General features: G+C 38.9%; 1 pseudogene; it reads right to left on the reverse strand.

Annotated features, from left to right (window-relative positions):
• Nucleotides 1-11924: 11924 nt before the first annotated feature.
• LOC116889281 lies at nucleotides 11925-13038 on the reverse strand (annotated as a pseudogene).
• Nucleotides 13039-20288: the final 7250 nt, after the last annotated feature.

Raw genomic sequence — 20288 nt, forward strand, 5'->3', positions numbered from 1 at the left:
GTAAATAAGAACAAAATAGACTGTCACCCTTCCAAATAACATTAGGGTATTCTTAACTAGTTCTAAATGTGACTCAGCAATCTTAGACCAACATTCTATTTTTCCTGCACTATGTAAAATGTATTGCATTTGTAAGTTTCTTTTCTCTTTGAAGCTTTTTTGTTACTCTGTTAATTGATTAAGGAGCTAAATGCCTTTGATAGATACCACATATTTTTAAGTGAGCCATGGTTTTTCATTTTGAAAAATAGGCTTTTATACTAGCCCATCTAGTTGGATGCCATCACTCTCCATTTCATAACCTTTGCTGTCTCGTTGCGAGATTCCAACACTCTGTTAATGCAAAGCACTATGTGATATTAACATAATGTTCTAGAGGTGATTGCTGCTTTAAACTCAGATAGCATTTCTCAGTGAGTCTCAAACCTTCCATATGATTTCATCCTTTTGTGCTTCTGCTGCTTCTGCTCTCCGGGATATTTATTCTATCTCCAGTTTATCATTTCAGACAAAGCTTAAAGGGCACAGTCTTAATTCCATTAAACAAAAATATCTCTTTCCTTTTCAAACTCATTTTTTTGGAGCATCATTGCTTTTGCCTTTAAAAAGTCATTGTGTATGTCTTTAAAGAGACACTGACATCAGTCAGCCTTATGTTAAAATAGTTTGTTTAGGTGACTGTTTCCCCTTTACTCTATCTAAAACTTCTCAGGGATGGTATGTTGGCTAATGTTAAAGCCTCATAATGCTTACTACAACGATTTGCTAAGAGAAGATAGTGAAGGTTTGATGAATTCAAAAGAAAGGCATGCTATCAGTGTGATATTTAAAATTTACCATCAACTTGATAGGATTTGAATTCACAAAGAGATAAACTTTAATGCATGTCTGTGAAGGAATACCTAGATTAGAAAAACTGCTGGTTCTACTACTCTCCATGCTTTGGTCCACAACTCCATAAAAGAAAAAAAGAAAATGAAAGCTGGGCATTACTCATTGCTCTCTGTTTCCTGAGTAGTAATGCAAGGTAAGCAGCTGCCTCATGGTCCTCAGACTATGCCTTCCCTTCTTAGTTTAACTTTTACTGTACTGAAATGGGGTCAGATCACATATATCTTTTGCATCTGGTTGACTTTATGTAGCCTGACTTTTGGATTGATTCATTTTCATTGTACCAAATTATACATTAGAATTTACTATTTTAACCAATTTTAAGCCTATAATTCAAATGTATTGAATATAATCACAGTGTTTGGCAACCATCAATATTGTCCATGTTTAGACTTTTCTTACCATTCCCAAACAGAGACTTTGTACTAATTAAACAATAACTTCTCATTTAATTCCCTTAAGCCTCAGGTAACTTCCCCTGAACTTTCTTTCTTCAAAAATTTGCCTACTATACTAATGTCACATAAGCAGACTGACACATAATATTTTGTCCTTCTGGGTTTACTTTAATACTGTTTTTAAGATTTATTCCTGTTGCAGCATGTACAGGATATAAATAGATTTTAATCATGAATAGTGTGTGTGCCTGTGTGTGTGTATTTGTGTGTGTGTGTGCCTGTGTGTGTGTTTTTGTGTGTGTGTGTGTGTGTGTGTGTGTGTGTGTGTGTGTGTGTGTGTGTGTTGGGGTGGAAGCAGTTGTCAGATTTTGTCATGACAAGGTAGTCTTTTATGGTTAGTTGCTTGCAACACAAAGAGTTCAGAGAGTTTTCAACTGTCTGTTTTCTGACAGCACAGGGCTCACATAGAGTTCAAAATTGTTACATGATACGCCATGCTTTCGAAGGGGTGGATAAAGAAGCTGAATATCCCAATGCATTCATTATAAAAGAGACTCCAGGACAAACTCCATAGAAAATAAGATGAAACTAAGTCTACATTGTTAGTGCACTATTTATATTTCTTTTTTTCCACGAACTTCCAAAATTACCTGTTAATCTGGAGTGAGTATAAATTCAGTAACCAATGAAAGTTGAGTTATTCACCCTTACCTCCTCTTTTTCTTGGGAGTCCACTAGTAATTTGCTCATATAAACTTCATCATTGCATTTTCTTCAGTTCATCTTAACTGTGTTCCAAACATGCCACACACGGAGTATGATTTGACCCACAGAAAAGTGTGACTATTCTACATTGTAGTAACTTGCCAATCACACCGTTCAGCTCTGTTCACATGTCCCTGCTATCTTCCTGCCATCAGTTCTGTTCATTTGATCCCTTATATTTGCCAAATCTCTGTAGGGTAATTAAATTGGTTAAAACAGTATATTTAAAACTTAAACATTTTCTTCTGTCTGGAAGAATTCCAAGACTATATGACAAGAGGAGGACATGAACACACAAGCAATTAAACAGATGGAATAATTACTCTGGCTTTAAATCCTGTATGTTTTAAAGAAAAAGAACACTTGAAATGTCACAAAAGCAGATCCTGAATGAATGAAAAACATTCCCTCATGAGATGGCATGTCTAGAAAGTTTTTGTGGTTTTTAATAAAGACAAAAGTTTAGAAGGAAGGAGAAGGGTGCTTTCAAAAAATACCATCTTTTAAATGAAAACCATATGTAGTCTTCAAAGCATGTTAAACTCTAAGTTCATTCCATTTCTATCTTGGAAATTGACTATAACAATGTATATACTATTATATCCTGACCTTATCTTCTCCCAGTTTGAGATGTCCTACGTGAAAGGAGATCAAACTCTAGACTTCAGGGCCTAGAAAGCCTAAGATGCTGATATTGATGTCCTAGCCCCAGAGCACTATGCTCACGAATGCTTTTATGTCAAGCACGGCAGAGTCTGAGTCAGCAGTTCCTAGTCAAGAGCTAGAGAACATCAAGGGCAACAGAGTAGAAGCCAATGTTTTAAAAAAATTCAATTCTTATTTTTATTTATGGTTGGTTACCAATGAGTTCTGAGCCAGGTTTACAAGCAAATGCCTTAGACATAGCAGGGCAACTTTTCTAAATTTGAATTTTTTTAATAAAATGTATTAATTGACAGAAGCTTAAATTGTTGAAGAGGTACATGTGTTAACCCATGAACATTATTATGTTCTGAATAATTGGTTTTCTTATATCATAAAGGTATAAGTCAGTAAAAATAATGCAGTGTTAGACTCACTGCCACAGAGAAAGATATTTATTGTTATTTTGAAGAGAGCCATGCCATTGCTCAGTGATGGAAGAAGGGAGAATGCATACGGAGTGTGACTCCTGCTGGCTCTCAGAAAGCAGTATGCCAGAGTAAAGGCACAGAAGAAGCATGAGTAAGATTTCTTACTGGTATCCTCTTCTATTTCCCTGACGCCCGTTCCACTCCATTCCCCCATAAAAATGGGAGTTTTCTTCTTTGAGGCAGGTTAGACAAACTAGAACCCTTTTCCCTAAAAGAGAGCCATAAAACCTCAAAGCTATTATTCTAATTTTCTCCTATGTTTTTGTCTTACAGATGGCCAAAAAGATGTTCTCTGACCTATTTTGAAGGATGGTATTTAGACCCCATACCCCAGAGCATCCTGCACATGCCTTGGAGAAAGAAATGGTACACACAATAACTGTGACAAAATCTAGACAGGCCTAGCTGTCTCAATCTGTTTCTAGAAAAGCCTAATTTTATGTGGTTATATCAACAGGATTGTCCAGTCTTTATCAAACTCAGGTGTAAACACAGAGAGTTCATATTGGCTCTTAAGGCTTTCAATCTGGAGGATCACATTTGCATAAAATTGTGGCCCAATATACTTGTTTAAGCTTTCTCTTCATTGTCCTTTGTTTGCAGGGAAATTCATACATCACTATTTCAGATGATCATAAAAGGGCTCAACCCCTTTTGCTTCTAAATTTCTGATTAGAGAAGTACATCACTAATCAAACAGGGAAGAATAAATAGAACATTCTTATCAGCATCTCTCTCTGGTTTTGTTCCCCAAGTCCTGAGACCAGAAAAATGGTTGAGAACATAGACTGGTGTTAAAGTGTTTGGTGTGCAAGTATGAGAATCTAGGCTTGGGTCCTCAACACCCATATAAAAACTGGATGTGATAGCATGTTTCTGTAATTCTGTAACACAGGGAGAAGGCGGCAGAGGCAGGGAACCTCTGCACCCTTCTTAGCAGCTAATCAGTGCACTCTGGGCTCAGAAGGGAACCTGTCTCAAAAAATAACATGGAGAGACAAAGACATCTGGCATGCCTACACACAGAAGTGGAGGGGGGATTCAGACAATAGGCATGACGTGTAGTGTAGAAGATAGGCAGAATTTACTACAAAGTAAAATGTGTTAATGGGTGGGAGTGCTTCAAGGCCAAGGAGACTGTTATCTTGATTTGCAATTTAGGCAAGTTTTCTGCTAGTTCAGAAGTTTCTGAAACAGATGGCTTTCCTGAGGGGTATTTTCTTGCCCATTTGATTGTCAGGCCCATTTGCATCAATTGTTCCACAAGGGTCAATGTATGACCTTGCTTTTTATCAGGCTCCTGCTATCTTACAAGGCTCAAGACTCTTGGAGTCAGGCTTAGTTTCAACTAATAATATTCTGGGAAGGTCAGGATGTCACATCTCCTCCCAGGATGGGAACTATGACTCAGAAGCCATTCTTCTAACCAGTAATTAAGAGTCCTGCAGTTCGATACTTGGTTTACCTTGATGTTGATTATGGGGGAGGGGTCCATATCTAATGTCCTCTATTACCTAACTAGTTGCATAACAACTTGACTGTAGGTCACTTCCGTTTCTATTCCATTTTGGTAGAAGAGATCTAAGAACACAAAGAGAAATTTAAGCAGGAGAAGGATTCACGTTAGAAAGAGCAACAGAGCAGGCAAACAAAGATCAGTGCTGATTACTGATTAACAAAGAAAGCAGGCAACAGGATTTTGCCTGTCACAAGTGCCTGTGGAAACCATCTGATCAGTAAATACTTTCAAAGTGAATTCTGAGGACTTTCGAAATGTGAGGATAATCTTCAAAGTCTCTGAGCAAAGCTCACACAATCACTGAACAACATGAAATCCAGGGTCATGGCAACAAAGTTTATGAGGGATCTAAGAAAATAACATTTCAGGCTGGACCAGACAATCATTGTTCTCATCAGTTCCATAGGAAGGGAGAACTGGACACATGTTTCAAAACTAGTCCTTACCTCTTAATTATAGCACACAGACTTTAGTTAGAAATAATGCATGTGACTGTCACTCAGGAGAATTTTAAGGTTTCTGTAGCATTATTTTATCATTTCCTTAGGCCTTAGTTAGAAATAATGCATGTGACTGTCACTCAAGAGAATTTTAAGGTGTCTGAGGAACTGTTTTATCATTTACTTAGAGTCCCAAGTTTAAGAAGTCCTTAAGGAACTTTTACAGAGACATCTGGGACAGGTTTAACTCTTTCAAGTTAAACCAGATGGAATTCAAACAGGACCAAAGCAACTAGCCTCAACATTATATCTTTCAGTATAGGTTAATTTCTTGTCAGATCACTCATACTCCAGGTTATCCAGGTTCTTTTTGTTATAACTGTAAGCATCTAGTATTACATTTCTTTGTGTATTTTCTTTAGGTTTGTGAGAATCCTTTTTTGAATTAAATTATTTTTTATTTACATTCCAAATGCTGCCCCCTTCCCAGTCCTCCCTCCTAGATCTCTTCAACTATCCCTCTTCCCCTTTGCCTCTGAGAGGGTGCTCCCCTCTACATCCCCCTCAGGCACCCACTTCCCCACCTCATTCCACTCCCTTGCATCCCCCTTCCCTGGGATATCAAGTCTCTACTTGATTATCCTCTTCCACTGAGGCCAGACAAAACAGCTAGTCCTCTACCACATATGTGCAGGGTGGGAGGTTGTTACTGAGGGAGAGGATTAGAACCAGAGTGTGTATGCTCTTTTGTTGGTGGCTTAATCCCTGGGAGCTCCCAGGGGTCCAGGTTAGTTGATACTGTTGTTCTTCCAATGGAGTTGCCATTCCGTTCAGTTCCTTCAAACCTGCAATAGGGTCTCCCACCTCAGTCCAATGACTGGATGTAACTATCTGCATGGGTCTCTGTCAGCTGCTACTAGAGACTCTTACAATCTCACTTCCTACTCAAAACCTGCTTTTGGAAGGCAGTGGTACTTTGATACTATGATACGCTTACTGCAAAAGGAGAGTGCTCCCTTTCTAGGCACATGCTTCCCATAGAGAGGAATGTGCACATATACCATTGTTCTCCTCCCCAATAACTTTCATCTTCCTAGCCAATCCATTCCATCGCTGGCAATTTCTTACTTAACTGTCTTTATAGGTTCCCTTTTAGCCATCTAGTAGAGTGCTTGTCATAAATTTGAAGTTTGGTAACTTAGCTTTTCTCCATTTTGTTTATCTGTATTTTTTATTTTTAAAAATTATTTTTTATTAAAACATCATTTTCCACTTCCATTAGCTGCCTAAGGCCTCAGAAGAGAGGGAAGATTTATGCAATTGCTCTCAGTCATGCAGTCAGTCTCCTTTGTGCATCACATGGGCACATAACAATGGAGAGTACTTGGAGTCAGGATCGAAGTTTAAAGATACAGGAAATAATGCATTAGACTTTAGAGTGCTTCAAGGTGAAAAGAAGATGAAGACTAACAAGCAGGAAATGGCTTTTAATCAGAAGGTTAACCAGGAGAGCTCGGCCTTTACTAAACAGAGCACACTGGGGCTCACAGAGACTGAAGCAGTAATTGCAGAGCCTGTGTGGATCTGACCTAGTCCCATACATGCCATGGTTGTTGGCTTGGTGTTTTAGGGGGACTCCCGACAGTAGGAATGGAGTATCTCTGATTCTTTTGCTTGCTTTTAGGATCCTTTTTATTCTACTGGGTTGCCTTGCCCAGCCTTGACTTGAGGATTTGTCTGAGGTCTTACTGTATCTTGTGCTGTGTTCCTTTGATGTCCCTGGGTGGCCTGCTCATTTCTAGAGGGAGAAGGGGGATCAAGAATCAGGGGTTGGGGTTGGAGGTGGATCTGAGAGAGAGGGGAAGTGGGAGTGCTGACAGGAGTGGAGGGAGGAAACTTCTGTCTGTGTGTAGTATACAAGAGAAAAATAAACATTTATTTTTTCCATCTTTATTAACTTGAGTATTTCTTATTTATGTTTCGATTGTTATTCCCCTTCCTGGTTTCCAGGCCAACATCCCCCTAATCCCTCCCCCTCCCCTTCTTTATGGGTGTTCCCCTCCCCACCCTCCCCCCATTGCCGCCCTCCCCCCAACAATCACGATCACTGGGGGTTCAGTCTTGGCAGGACCAAGGGCTTCCCCTCCACTGGTGCTCTTACTAGGCTATTCATTTGCTACCTATAAGGTTGGAGCCCAGGGTCAGTCCATGTATAGTCTTTGGGTAGTGGCTTAGTCCCTGGAAGCTCTGGTTGCTTGGCATTGTTGTTCATATGGGATCTCGAGCCCCTTCAAACTCTTCCAGTCCTTCCTCTGATTCCTTCAACGGGGGTCCCGTTCTCAGTTCAGTGGATTGCTGCTGGCATTCACCTATGTATTTGCTGTATTCTGGCTGTGTCTCTCAGGAGAGATCTACATCCAGTTCCTGTCGGTTCCTCAGAAAATTGGACATTGAACTACCTGAGGACCCAGCTATACCTCTCTTGGGCATATACCCAAAAGATGCCCCAACATATAACAAAGACACATGCTCCACTATGTTCATAGCAACCTTATTTATAATAGCCAGAAGCTGGAAAGAACCCAGATGCCCTTCAACAGAGGAATGGATACAGAAAATGTGGTACATCTACACAATGGAATATTATTCAGCTATCAAAAACAATGACTTTATGAAATTCATAGGCAAATGGGTGGAACTGGAAAATATCATCCTGAGTGAGGTAACCCAATCACAGAAAAACACACATGGCATGCACTCAATGACAAGTGGCTATTAGCCCAAATGCTTGAATTACCCTAGATGCACAGAACACATGGAACACCCATTCAGAGCCTGCCCCACATAAATTTGAGAGAGAAAACAAGGGGTAAATGGGAGAAATTAGAGCAATGCTTCTCAACCTTCCTAATGTTGTAGACACTTGTGACGCTCAACCAAAAAAAAATTACTTTTCTTGCTTTTTCATAACCATAATTTTTGCTACTGTAATATATTTCTGATATTAGGATATCTGATGTGTGATCCCTGTGAAAAATGTTATTTGAACCCCTAAAGAGGTCGTGACCCCCAGGTTCAGAACCACTGGATTAGAGGGCACAAAGGAAATAGGAAAATGATACTTTATAAATGTTTATTTTGCTTCATCCATCTTATCTAATTAGGTGGCTGCATATATATGGGCCACATGTGTCTTTGTTATATGTTGGGGCATCTTTTGGGTATATGCCCAAGAGAGGTATAGCTGGGTCCTCAGGTATTGCAATGTCCAATTTTCTGAGGAACCTCCAGACTGATTTCCAGAATGGTTGTACCAGTCTGCAATACCACCAACAATGGAGGAGTGATCGTTCTGCACAGTCTTATCCTTGCACCTCGGCCAGTTATGGTTCTCAGAAGCTTCTCTGATGAAGGTTGAGGGATAGCTGAATGTATGAGGATAATGCCGAATAATCAGGAGTTGGTTTAACATTCAGCAGTGTAATTGTAGACGTTTCTCTTCTGGGGCATATAACTTGTCCACTCATTGGTTCTTGATCCAATATTGGTGCCAGGTATGGAGTTGACCTCGTGGAGTAACCCTTAAACCCGATCAGGAAGTTATAGTTACTTGCACAACATTAACTGCTGGTGGGAGTGAAGTCTAGTACAGCCATTGCAGGAGCGATGGTTTTTCAAAAAACGGAGACTAGATCTACCACATGTATTAGTCATTCTATTGCTATAATAAAGCTCCATGAGCAAGCCCACAGCTAAGAACTACTTTCTTCAGCAAGGCTATACCTCCTAAGCCTTCTCAAACAGTGCTTCCAATTTAAGAACAAGTAGTCAAGTGCCAGAGACTATAGAGGACACTTCATTAAAATCATAACACACACAGTTTTCTTGTTTTCACATAGTGCCAAGAGCTGTGTCAAGAAAGCCTTTCCTTTTCTCTCCCTTTATTGTCCACTCATAGGTTGTGTAAAATCCAGAACCAGATATAGCATAAGATCATGTATATAGAGAAAAAATTCCTGTCAAAGTAAAATGAAATATCAAGATCAATTCTAAGCTACACGGATGTGTTTAGAGGGATACCTACTGAACCTAAACAATGCTATCTCAGGCTACACTCACTTTCTCTAATTAAATTTACTTCTTCCAAACACCAAAGTGCAAAACAAAGAAACCCTCCTTCTTATGTAAGGGAGCCATCCTATTTTAGTTCATCTATTTGGGAAGCTATAGAGCTTTCCATTGCAACTGCATGTGATTTCACGTTTTTAATGCAATGATTTGCATTTATGGACTGGCAAAGAACACTTCCATCACTTAGAGCATTATTCTTATGAGGAAGGAAATACATTTCAAAAAACTTTATGTTAATTGAATGTGGAAAACATAATGGGCTCACACATTCAATGGCACAACATTAAGTTTTATATTCAAGTATAGAAAATGAAGCTATTGTAGTCACATGTGCAACTTTGAAATGATTGATCACATCCTCTCAATGACTATATCTCAACCCTGGGACATGTCCTAGGGATAGGAAACTTGAGGCATAGGCAGAAGCAGCAATGATCCCTTTACCCACTGCTTTACTTTCGTTTCACCTGAACTGTACCCTTCACTAGAATTCTCTAGTAGCTCTCATGTTTTTCCTTTGACAAAGCACCCTGTGATTCTTCCAGTGTCTTAATCTTCCTCATTGCAATGGATTAGTAAATCTAATTTTCTGAGAACTCATCCGTTTATGAATTGTTTGTGGCTAAAACACCATTCATCAATGTTTTCCATTGGTTCAGGGAACTCAATGTTCTTCAACCTCTACGGACACAAAGTACATGGTTTTCTAGCTAAAAAGTCACATTAGTTTTCTATTCTATTCTAAATTACTGGAGGCCAAGCTTAGCTCAGTCATACTGTAGAAATGTTGTTCACAGTAATTAAATAAGAGATGCTGATAAAATGTCAAAGATCTTCTGCAATCTAAACAATTTAATCAGAGTTAAATTGCTGTGTGTTGACAGAAAATGCCAATAATTCAGTGACAAAGATTTGGGAACAGAAATTAGGAAGAGTCATGAGAAAAAAATTACTTTTGTATTCTAAAATGTCAGTGAGGAACCAAATTGGTGTAAAGATTGTCTAACCCCAATTTCGAGTCTCAAAACTTCATCCTTCTGCTAATATTCCAAATTCTCTCAAACCTCTTCATCTATAACCCCGGATGTACTTGTGCCAAATGCATTTAAATCACAAATGTGGTGTTCAGAAATTCTCCTTAGAGTATAGGAACTTAAAATCTAGCTTCAAAGATCAGGAAATACACATGGATCAAATAAGGCAGAAGATGAGCTACTATGTAATTATGCACAGAACTCATTGTACTAAATACACTTTTCAAATTTTTTTATGTTTTTTAGAATAAGAGTTAAGATCGGGGGAAGTGAGTATAGCCTAAAGGAAGTGACTGGGCTGAGAAAGAACATTGAAAAGATGTCATCTTCTTTAAATTTTTCCAGCAGGAAATTTCTTAAGAAACCTTCATTCTCCTAGTAAGCTAAAGTAATAATTACGTTTACTTGTAGGCTCCAGTGGCCATGTTCCACTTACTCCTAACAATTTCTTTAGGTTGTATGGTCATTAATACAACACATGAGATATATCTTCATTTTTCTATTCATTTATCTTGATTTTATTCCCATTCATGTGTGTATTTATGCAGGTGCACACAGTGTCACATGTAGAGGTAACAGAATGGCTTAGCAGATTCAGTACCCTTCTTGCATTATGTGGATCCTAAGGATCCAACTCAGATCATCTGGCTTGTTGGTAAGTGCTTTAACAGCTCAGAGACATCATATTTTCACAAAGTCATTTCATATGACTCAGTATAACACTGTGAAGTACATAAAGATTATTATGATTATCATTACAATTTCACAAGTGGTATGTTTTGGCATCAAACTGGTCAAGCAATTCTACCAATGGGATAGGAAATGGAGAACTAAGCCTGGGCCATGTGTTCATAAAACTAGTATTCCTTGCTAGACTTTCTAGCAGCTTTTTTATTTTATTTTTTTCACATCTTTGGTCTACTTATTGAAATTCCATTATTGTTACTTCTTAAAAGTTCATTTTTAAGAAAGGAAGTTTATCTATTCATTCTACTATAAGATAGTATTCAAAACTTGGGAGCAAGATAAACATGTCCTTTTTTCATTGTCATTCAATAGCAAGGATCACTCAAAGATCATTTACAAACATAAACCTTGTTCAACTTCCTCTTAGGTATTGATCAGAAGCTCCAGACTTAGTAAAGCTACACACAGAAGTATAGATATTTGTGTAATGGAAACACAGATTGTTTTTGCTGTTGCAATGTTTGATACTAAAAATTATACTGTGTAGCTATGCCAAATCTTACCAATTTTAATCATTCTTTGAAAATGTCTATAAGTAGCTCCTTAAACAAATAGTTTTTCAGCATCTCAGTGTTTTGGTATATTACTGAAGACAAAGGGAGTTTGTCTTATAGTTAGGTGTATGCTGAATGAATCTTACCCCTATGTGATCGCTTGATACTTGTGTCTGTCTGACAGATCCTTAGCAGTTACCTTTATTTTTTTTTCACTGTAATTCGTAACTTTATTAAGAAGGAACCAATGTCAGCACTGCTATGTAAACAGTGACAAAGATCAAGGGAAACACATCAGGGATTATGTAGACAGTAATATACATTGTCCTTTATATAATCAATGTATAATAGTTAAGGAAACTTTAATCCTCATTAAGCAAACATTTTTGCATACACTGCCTTTTCTTTATCTTTCTGTGCCTTTATCATTTGTTTGACTTTAAGCAATTCTGCCTGGATAGCTTTATCTCCTGGGGATATCTCCTGCGCCTTCTTAAGGTCAGCCAATGCTTGATCATATTCTTTCAATCCTTGCCATCCTTGCGCTCTTTGGTATAGTGCTTTAGTGTTTGAAGGGTCCATTTCAAAAGCTTCCAAGCAACTGTAAATCGCCCTCTGCCAATTTGAGATCTTCAATTTACAAGGACCAACATTCAGCTGCACACAACGTAAGGCTCTAGGTTGCAGTCTGGATAGATCTGCTTTCTCAGTAACAGCCTTTGAACTATCCACGTACCTTAAAACCTTCGTATATTTTTTAATAGCCATCTCCAAGTTCTGAGACCTGAAAAAAGTATTTCCAATGTTTTTAAGTCTTCAGATATTAATAAAATTTTATCTACATCCTTTAAGTCTACTTCTGCATCCTCGGAGAAATCTGGATGACTGTTCCCAGAGTCATCTTTGGGGAATGTTCCCCAGTCATCCCCTTCCTTCAGTTCTCCACATTCTGCAATAACACACAGCTTGGCAGGTTCTTCACCATTCACGTCTTCATTTTCAAGCATCCTTGCCACAACTCGTCCTTTTATTACTTGACCAAATACCACATGCTTCCCATCCACATGAGGAGCTGGACATGTTGTGATAAAGAACTGAGATCCATTTGTATTGGGGCCTGCATTTGCCATGCTCCGCAAACCCTCCCGATCATGCTTATAATGAAAATTATCATCTTCAAATTTTTCACCATAAATATTCTCCACTTGTCCCATTCTGATTTGAGAAGTCTTCACCCTGAATCATAAATTTCTTAAAAATTCGGTGGAAAGGGCATCCTTTAAAATGCAGATGTTTCCCAGCTGTCGATCCAGTGCCCTTTTCTCCTGTACACAATGCACGAAAGTTTTCTGAAGTTTTAGGAACAATATCTGCAAACGATTCTAAAACAATTCGTCCAACTCGCTCCCCGCTGATGTCCATTGTCTAAGAAGACTCGCGGTTTCTTGGAATTGGAGGGCTTGGCTGCTGGGGATAGGTGGGACATCTTCACTGCAGGTGCTGGAAAGCAGGACACAAGTGCCTCGTGCATGAGAGGGGCTCAAACTCTACCCACCTTTATTTTTCTTCTTTATTAACTTGCGTATTTCTTATTTACATTTCAATTGTTATTCCCCTTCTGGGTTTCTGGGCCAACATCCTCCTAGTCCCTCCTCCCCTTCTCTATAGGTTCCCTCCCAATCCTCCCCATTACCACCCCTCCTCCATCAATCATGTTCACTGGGGTTCAGTCTTAGCAGGACCAAGGGCTTCCCCTTCCACTGGTGCTGTTACTGGGCTAGATTGCTACTTATGTGGTTGGAGCCAGGGTGATCCATGTATAGTCTTTGGGTGAGTGGCTTACACTCCTGGAGCTCTGGTTGCCTTTGTCATTGTTGTTCCTTATGGGTTCTGAGCTGTTCCAAGCTCTTCCAGTCCTTTCTCCTGATTACTTCAACGGGGGTCCCGTTCTCAGTTCAGTGGTTTGCTGCTGGCATTCGCCTCTGTATTTGCTGTATTCTGGCTGTGTCTCTCAGGAGAGATCTACATCCGGTTCCTGTTGGCCTGCACTTCTTTGCTTCATCCATCTTATCTAGTTTGGTGGTTGTATATGTATGGGTCACATGTGGGGCAGGCTCTGAATGGGTGTTCCTTCTGTCTCTGTTTTAATCTTTGCCTCCCTATTCCCTGCCAAGGGTAAAGAAGGAGTGAAGCATTCTCATTTTGGTCATCCTTCTTGAGTTTCATGTGTTCTGTGCATTTAGGGTAATTAGGGCATTTGGGCTAATAGCCACTTATCAATGAGTGCATACTGTGTGTGTTTTGTTAAATATTTATTTATTTTAAGTATATGAGTACACTGTTGCTCTCTTCAGACACATCAAAAGAGGGCATCTGATCCCTTTACAGATGGTTGTGAGCCACCAGGTGGTTGCTTTGAAATGAACTCAGGACCTCTGGAAGAGCAGTTAATGCTCTTAACTAGGCTTAACCATTTCTCCAGCTTCCAGCAGTTACCTTTCTTTAGAAGTTGTTGCTGCTTGGCCTATTTTTCACATCGTCACATATTTCCCATTGAACAAAGCAACACATTTGTGTTTACAATTTCTGCTTCATCTGCTTTCTTCAGCCTCAACAATGCTACTCTGTCCCCGGATAAGTCATATTTCATATCGTTAACCTCCCAGTACCACTGACATCCCCTCTCCAACTGCTTTCATTGTCTATTAGTTATTTTTATTTTTTGTTCATTTTTGATCATTTTCAAACCCCGTTTTTCCTTAAGTAATAATGAACATTTTTTTAGGAGATAATTTCAAATTTATTACCCAATGAATTTGGGTACCTGGCCTCTGCCTATTATCCAGTCTCATCTTTCTGCCATACTTTTTTCATAACGTAGGTGGCACAATACACAAGGAACACTAAAGTATGCTACTTAGGTTGTGATGGTCAAAGCTGATCCCTGCCAGCCCTAGCAACCATACTCAAGGGGCCACTTAAAGGGACAAGTAAATGGAGAAATTGGAGCTTGAGGATATATTCAATATGGCCACATTAGGTAAACAAACAAACAAATAAATGAAAATGTCCAGTGATCTCTACCCCAAAGTCTGTCTTTGGGATCTTGATATGACAATTAGATTTAAATAGAAGGCCAAAAGCATGCATGCCTAAGCATTCCAGGCCAAGGTATGATCTCATTGTTTGGTTCCAGTCTCTGATACAAGGTGGTCTGACAAGTTATCAGAACTGTGTAAAATCTCTCATTTCCTTTGCTTGGTACCAAGCTTCAGCCTTTTCCTTCTTCTACCATGAGACTCGTAAGTTATGATTTCCTGGGATCTATTGTTTCAATACTCTAATAGTAAAAAAGAGACACACGAGGTTCTCTTAAAATACCTTCATTCATGTCAGGTCAGTTACAGTTATTTCAAATATCCAAAGATGTTTTCTCAAACAGAGATGCCTTTCTACTTACTCTTCCCCTATTTATAACTCACTTATTCTTTACTTTGATGAATTCCTTGTTACCTTTAGCAAAACCGTAAACATCTTGTCTTCTTTACAAATTATGCATGCCTTGAAGACTGCTTATGTCTTTCTATATAAGAGCATTGAAACATCTAGACTTTGAACAAATGCTAGGAAGCATATAAAACACAATAGCAAGAAATTTTAACTCTCTTAAAATAGTACTATTTTTTAATGCAGAGAAAAAACTAAAATGATTAGTAAGCATCTCAAATCCCTCTAACCAACTACTAACTCAATGCCGACTTATGCGTATATTACTGTGGTGTAGATATAAATGTTAGCATACTGCTGCTTTATTATCAACTATGGAGAGTTAATTTTATCTTTAAATGCTAAAAATATTACATATATGGAGATTTGAATTTTATCATGATGTTATCAATAGTGGAAAAATAGCAAAATCCCAGCAACTGTTCTTCTTAAGGATTCAGTAGCTAACTAGATATTTTTTTGCTATTAAGTGAAATTTTTACTGCCAAGAATGGGCTATATCTAATTGAGTTGTTGGGCAATGGGTCACCATGGAGACTCCCAAACAATCCAGACTATTGTCAAAGCTACTACTTGCTCTCCACAAACTGATGACAAGGACCTGTTACTGAAGACAACAACTACACAACTCATTGAAGGTGGAGAGGTTGAGCTGGTGTCTACATATATAGAACTTCAACCCATACTGACTAGTGTTTATGGTACTGGAAGGTGCTCTGAATGCTTGCTTCTAAAGGAGAAAGGTAAGCACCAACTCAGCTGAACTCTTTGATTTCCAATGGTGACCTGCAACTGTGGCTTGTGGAAATAACCAACCACTCTCTGATTGGATTTATGGCCAAATCCAGAGGAACACATGGAGGAATATATCAATGACATCTGGAAATACTCCTATCTTTCACAGCTATCAGCACAGAAGCTTCCTGCGGCATTATAGGAACCAATACAGAGAACCACAGCTTACTAATGATGTCACCATGAGGTCTCTCCACTTGGGGCTCCAGGAACTCTTTGAAAGAGAAAACAGAAACTGTAAAGGAGCCAATTGGGAATGGAAGATGCCAAAAACATTGTCTTCCCGAAACAACAGGACTTATGCTCATACGAACTCACAAAGACTATGGTAGCATGCAGAGAGTTCAAACCAGATGAGGTCCTAGCAGTGAGTGGGTTAAGGCTCATTCCCAACTAAGCTATCTCTAATTCATACCCACTCTCATAAATAAAAGTTAACAGCAAACCCCATGGCAGTAGTAAATGCCAACACAAAACTAACTCAAAGGTATTTTTGGAGATTATTTTTTTTCTCATATTGCTTTGTTTAGACTTTTTAATGATTTTGGTCTTTTATTTATATATTGTGGCTTCAGAATCTTTGTTTTTAATATGTTTTGCTTTTGTGTTTTGATTTTTTCATTTTAGTTTTTCTCTTGTTTTCTAAAGAGAGATAGAAGGAAGATATGCAGTTGAATAGTTAGGGAGGTGGGAAGAATCTGTGAGGGGGAGGGGAAACCATGATCAGAATATGTTATATACATTTTTAATTAAAAAATGAATTCCAGAACTACATTTCAATTTATTCCTTCTAATTATAAGATCTTACCTCTTAAGATCTTTTTGTCAAGTTAGAAATTAAACTAATGAATCGTCTAATAATAAATACGGGTTTGTATGAAAAGAAGCTAAGAAGGGGCATGTTCGAAAGGGAGAAACATGGTGGCTAAGGCCCTCATAGAGCTTTGCCTTCCTATCTGTGCTTCTACTGCTGCCACCTAGTGTTTTGTTTATTTTTGAGATTAGCTTTCATTATACCATATCTCTGAATGCCACTATAAGGAGGAGGAACTCGGACATTCTCATTTGTATTGTTCAATGCTCTTCCTCTTTGACCATATATAGGATATGCAACTCCAAGTTTTGAAGAACTTTGCAGTTCGTTAACTCTTTCTACCCAATTGCCACTCCTAAAGATCTTTACACACAGCAAGAATCCTGGGACTAAAATGCTCGAAGTTAAATAATCACAAAATATGAGCACTAGGAAGATTACTAAAGTACAAAGAAGAAACCACCGCAGGTAAATGAATGGAGATCGAATCAATCATTTTGACTGAGGTAATCCAGGACCGGAAAGGCAAATGTCTCATATATTCTCTGGTTTACAATTGTTAGCTTTGAATTTTCAGATACATGTGTTTCATTTGGACTATCCATAGGGGTCAGAGGATTAGTAAGAAGATCAGTAAGGATTGATGGAAGTGACCTTTAAGAAAAAGAAAAGTGACAACAACGTTATAAAGCATTAAAGAGGGACAACGAAATGGGAAGGGTTGAATAGGAAGATAGTGTAGAGGAGGGAATATTCAGAGGGATAACTAACACTAAAGACCTTTCAAAAATCTCATGTGGAAACCTACTAATGTAGAAGCTTTCTAAAATATATACGTATAAAAAAACTGAATTGAATTAACCTCTAACCTCAATTGATTAGCCATATAATGGGGCAACAATGTCTCTGCTAGACAGCACAGGCTATCAAAAATAAAAGCCCAGTATTCAAAATGGGTTACCTCTTTTAGAGTTGTCATCTAGGGAGATTTTACAGACGTCCCCAAATAATATAGGCTATTTGTCAATGTTCTTGTTTACCCCCAATAACTTGATAGAAAGACCACTTTTGCCAAAGACGTCACATACTTAAATCAAATAACATGAAGAGATAAAACTGGGACTCACCTTAAAGATTCTCCCATACTTGCTAGCAAACTGCTGAAAGTCATTAATGAATGCTACCAACAAAGAGAAGTAATCATCACTCTTACCAAAATGTAAACTCTACCAGCTTCAGTAATGACCATCCTGGCTAGATATGGCCACTTGTTCAAAAATGACTCTAATGTTATAGGAGTGGTCAATCACTTTCTAATTGAATTTAATGCCTGTTCCACAAAAAAGGAATTCATGGCTAGTACCATTAGGGGAGCCAAGAACCTGAAGCTAGGTAGGTAATAGGCCTATTTAACATAATGTTAAAGCAACTCCTAAAAGTTTTATGTTACACCCACACGTAAACGCATATCTTAGCACTCATCAGAGAAACGTTCTTATGCAGTAGATGGTGGTTAACAAAGAGACCAACAACCAGTCATTGTGCAGAAAATAAGAGACTGCACAATGCTCAGCTCTAAATGGGACATCTATAGCATATACTATCTTCACGTCTTATGGTTCATTGTGGAAGGGGGGGGCTCAGAAAGATTCTAAGAGCCTGAGGCAGTGTATGACTATAAAACATTGATATTTTGGGATGCAATAAGACAACTGCACATAAAGACACCTAGCAGTTGTTACATTATGCATAAGACCTGTAAAAGCTCAAGCCAGACATAATCTCAGCATAGGAAGAGACAGTATACATAAGTTCCCTATCCTAGTGGAGGACTATGGAAAATTGAGGGTGGTTATGGAGGGAGGGAGGGAGGGAGGGAGGGAGGGAGGGAAGGAGAGAGAGAGAGAGATGAGAGAGAGGGGGAGGGAGTTAGTTTTTCTGGCCCATGGGAAGTTGATCACACTTCAGCGGAAGGCCACACACCCAAGGGTATATTGACAGTACAAATAAGACTTGATTTTTCTTTTCAAAGAGGACAGAAAATATTGGGTGCTGGAACCTCAGAGGAGCTTTAGCTGTTGGTTTATTTGTTTGTTTCCAGAACCCTCATGACTGCTGCTGTAATGGCAGGAGAAAAGCCTGCTCCACACACGTGCACTTTCCTCTACTTCCCTTTGTTCCTGTTCTTTGTGCAATGCTCTCTGTGACCCTTGCAAAAAGACACTGGGTTCTGCAGCTACTCAAGCTCATTGGGAGCCAGGAAGAAGTTGCCAAGAGGGGGCTGGGCTGTGGGTGGAGTTCAGTGGTAGAAGGCTTGCATAAACATACAAGGTTCTGGGTTCCATTCCCAGAGATACAACAGAAGTCATTCAGAAAAAAATTAAAGAGGACACTGTGTCTCAGCAGAGTTGATTGCAAGATGCCAGACAAGATGCTTTCAGTAACAAGTAGCAGAAAAGAAGGATTAGCCTACTGAGGTGGGTAGATAAGCCTGGCAGTTCTGAGTGTTAATGCCAGGGAATGCCTACTATTTTTGCCTGGCATCAGTCTTTTTTTTTTTTCTGTCTTGATCCCCTGCTTTTGTTTCACTTTCTAGTTACTGTGACAAAAACCAGTTAAGGGTGTGTGTGTGTGTGTGTGTGTGTGTGTGTGTGTGTGTGTGTGTGTGTGTGTTGCTATAACATGCACAAGACTTGTACAAAATCAATTTAGACAAAATTCCAAGATGAAGGGGCTGGTAGTAGTCAGGGAGTCCCAACTCCAGTTAAGGAGCTGTTAGTGATTGACATCTAATGGGAAGAGGGAGAGTCAGTTTTCTACAGAGGTACAGCTCCTGAGAAGGTACTCATGCTTCATGTAGTTGACCATATATTTATGTACATACTGGCAGTAATATGTAGAATTCATGGATTTGAAAAATATGAAAACACATAAAATTTGGAGAGAATAAAGGAGGAGATGGAAGGGAGGGGTTTGGGCATAGACATGATTGAAATATATGTATGTATGTATACAATTCTCGATTAAAGTTTTTAAAGAGCATTGCTGGATACGGTAGTTTATTATGAGGAAAACTATCCCATCTAGTCCTTCATAATCTACAATCCATTTTACATAAGCAATCCTCTTTCCTCACCTTGGGCTGCTCTGCCCTTGAGACCACACAGCATTTTATTCCTAATGGTCTTGCTGGTGCTAGCTTGTGTTGGTCAGCCACGCTTAGTTCCAACAGGAAACAAGACTATATGCTAGGCTGCTGTGCTTGATTTTGGAGACAGATCTCTGGTTTCTAACAGGTTCCCATCCAGCATTGGGACTGTTGCCTTTCCATCTGCTGCCCCTGGGCAATGAAAAGACCCCATGCAGAGTAGACAATCTATATGCTCAGTAGAGTAGACAGTCTCTATTCCCTGTATATGTTCTTTCAAGGGAAAGATGTATGTGGAATACTCTGGGGAAATAATACCCACACATATACAGACTTCTAAACATTTTTTATTTGCACTGTCTTATCATTTATGTCTTCTGTGAACTGTTGATCAGGCCTTTCCAGAATCCTGTTAGTACAGCATTTGGTTTTCTATTAATTTTTCCCTAAGAACAACAGGTTGGAATGAATC

The sequence above is a fragment of the Rattus rattus genome, chromosome X (assembly GCF_011064425.1).
Source record: "Rattus rattus isolate New Zealand chromosome X, Rrattus_CSIRO_v1, whole genome shotgun sequence".
Classification (NCBI taxonomy): Eukaryota; Metazoa; Chordata; class Mammalia; order Rodentia; family Muridae; genus Rattus; species Rattus rattus.